This window comes from Monopterus albus, unplaced genomic scaffold, assembly GCF_001952655.1.
Source record: "Monopterus albus unplaced genomic scaffold, M_albus_1.0 scaffold57.1, whole genome shotgun sequence".
In the NCBI taxonomy this organism is placed as follows: domain Eukaryota; kingdom Metazoa; phylum Chordata; class Actinopteri; order Synbranchiformes; family Synbranchidae; genus Monopterus; species Monopterus albus.
The window spans coordinates 523541-526908 of record NW_018127937.1 but is presented as its reverse complement, the minus strand read 5'-3'; positions in this window follow the sequence as shown (position 1 = coordinate 526908).

Here is a 3368-nt window from a genome sequence, read left to right as displayed (position 1 = left end):
CGCTGCAGATGTTGAGCCCTGACTGTTTACATGCATGAAGCATGACAGAAGAGTCTGACGCTCTGCTGCAGAGGTTCATATCAATAATCTGTTGGATCGTAAGGCAGCAGTAAACAGGAAAGTGTTTAAGTGTCTCTGTTTGCTGGTTAGTATTAACATCACACTCCTTATTGTGGGGACTTTTATTGTTTAAAGAAACATTTGTGGTTTTGTTTTATCGCCCAGCAGCACCAAGAACACCACAATGATGTAATGAAACTTGGATCAGAACAGCTGAGCAGTAGTGAAACATGTAAAGTTTGTCCCAGAATCATTAAAATCTAAAGGGTTCATCCTCTGGAGAGCAGGACTGGGACCAGCACATTCAATCCAGTATACGAGTGGAGAGTTTGAAGGGGAAGGTCAGGCATCAAGAAGGCATCAGGCTCCATGAACATCCTCATTCAGTCCAGTAGAAATTAAAAGCAGACGCTGAGGTGGACCAGGAGGAAATTTCCCTTCATAGCAGTTTTTAACAGGTCTAATAAGACATTAGCCAATGGATGCTCTCACAATGTGCTTTATTCTCTGCTGTGCAACGCTTCGATCGGTCACATGCACAAAACAAACATGACATTAAATATTCACCCAAGCAGCAGGTGCCTGGACTGAAAACGACTGGTTTCAGAAGCAGGAAACAGGGACACTCAAAACAAACATGTTTGCCTTTTTAGAAAGAACAGCTTTATCTTTGACTGGTGTTCAGTTCGACAGTCTGTTAATGGGATTATTAAATGTGCAGTGTCAAGTAAAAAGACATTATTTCTACTGAAAAACATGCAGAGACAATGCATTTTTCCAGCCCTGCCTCATGCCTGTAGTCCACAACAATCTGCAGTGAAGAGCTGGAGCATGTGAGACTGGAACAACTTCCAGGAGCAAAGACATGTGTCCAGTGGGTTTCTGCTCCGTCCCACCACACAAGGAAACTTCCTGCTCTCCCACAATACCTTGCTTGAATTGGAAGTCAGCACAGAGGTTGGTGCTAATTATGAGCGACTGGCAAAGGGGAGACGATTGTGCATCCAAAGTCAAACAACACAAGCCGTCAAACTGTCAGAGCTTCGCCTCCAATTATCTGACAGAGAAATCAAAGCTGGCTGTAATTAAGCTTCATAAATCACGACTGTGAGGCAGAGAGGAGACAACAGGCTGAGCTGTCAGATGCAGGGAGAGGTTTGCGATCAAAGATGTGATGCAACATGAACAGAAACCAGCTGAGTCTAAAAATGAGGCCCAAACAAGTTAACGCAGCAACGAGATGAAAACCGAGCCCTTGGCACCAGAGGAAACCTCCATCAAACAGAGCGTGGACCGTAGCTGACGGCACTTCTACCTTCAGTTTCCTCCTGACTCATAAACCCTGCTGCACAATGTGCCGCCAAAAGACACCAAAAACAAACAGCTTCCCCAGAGTCTTGCTAATGCTCCTCAAAGGTTCAGACCGAGCCAATACATGCCAACTGCCTCAAAGGCAGGGAGTGTTTAAACAGGGGGATCTATGTCCTCTGTGTGCTGCTCTGAGTTTGTGCTTCAGGCAGCATGTCTCCACAGACTTGGTGCAGGGTATTTGTTGCACTGCCTTAAAGGCTTATGCCAAGCACCAAAGGTCTGCTGCAGAGACTCCATGAGAGACTGTCAGCATGTCCAAAGATACCTACCTGCAGCTACGTCCAGGTAAACATACAGTAAGTCCTTCTGCCCACATAAGTGCACACACAGCCACACACTGCTCCACGCACCAGATCATGTCATGTAACTGCGGCGGCTTCCACTCAGTCACTGTGGTAGATGATAAACAAAACTCAGAGAATCACCAAAATCAGTGAGATTCAGCTTGTGAAGAACATGTATGTCTTCACCTCCTGTCATGAGGTAACAGACCAATGCAGAGTCATGACTGGGGAGGCAGGTTGAAACGTTTGTATGAGTAGCAGCAGAAATATGTTCTCGTCTCATCGTCTTTAATAATGACGTGGGCCTTATATCCAGGAGGTTGGTGGCCCAGAGAGCCCCTGGAGGCTGGTTCTAGAGTCCATGTGAGTGGCCCTGACACAGTGGTGCCTCCTCTCTATCAGAACAAACAGTACTAGCGCTGCTTGGCCTTTCAGCATGGACACTCGGTAAAGTGCTGCTCAGCCAAGTCTGTGTGTCCCGAGTCGACGAATAGAGCCAGTTAATTTTTAAACCCAGGTCAAATAGAAGTGGATGGCCAAACAGAGCAGACAGACACATGGGGCTGCTGACACACTCTCCACACAGCATGTCAATGAAAGCAAAGCACTTTGAGAAGCAAACACAGAGAAGCTGAAAATAACCACGTTTTCTGGAGACACGCACCCTAACATGCATGAGCACAAGTAGTAACAGAGGCTTAGATTCCATTTTAGCTCACACCCCCACTGTATATTCCAGAAGTGCTTTGAAAAAACATTTTACATCACTCTGTGGATGAAACTATTTCAGCCATCTTGTGCACTATGTTGGCTGAAAGGTTCAGCTGTGGTGAAAAAGCCACCTCACCTGTCAGTCTGTGTATAACACTGTGATGTGCATAGACGTCTGTCCAGAGCCTGTTGACATACAGTCTTTCTTGTTGTGTGCTGTTCATGGCTCCTCCAACAACAAACCAAACACCCCTCTGCTCCATGAAACCAGCTGGACCTTTCTGGACCTCTATTAAAGCTACACGTTTACATTCTGAGGCCACACACGTTTCTGTGTTAGGGCCAGAGCTGAAAGTGTGTACCAGAGTCCTCAGAGCTGAGACAAAAACCATCCAGCTGGCCTGAAATCAGTGGTCAGACCCGTCAGGATGGTGGCGCCAGTTCCTGCAGCTCACAGATGGATCATGACACACTAGTCCCGGCCAGAGCGGCACCTCTGTCCAGTGATCACTACACCTGGGCCTGATCTTCACCTGTGTTTAACTAATCCAGGCTCTACTGCTGTAGTCCCGCTAAAATAATCCCCCGGTAACATTCATCAGGATCATCTGGATCTTTGAAATCCTGATTCACATGAATGCTGGTCATATGAATTCAGGTAGCATCCCAGCATGCACCGGGACAACACGGACAGTCTGTTTCTGTGTGTTCCTGGTATCGTTTGTTGAGTGATCATCACTGAGTGTGTTCAGTGACACTGGTGACTTCCTCTGTAAGAAAGACCAGATCTTTAGGCTCCTTTTGTTTTGTAACAGTCAGAACCTGAGTTGTTTGGTTTCTCCCAGAATCTGAATTGTTTCTCATTTTAGTGTACAAACTTATAGTTTGTTTTATATTTGATTGTATATAATTACATCAACAGATCCCAATGGTTTTTGAATC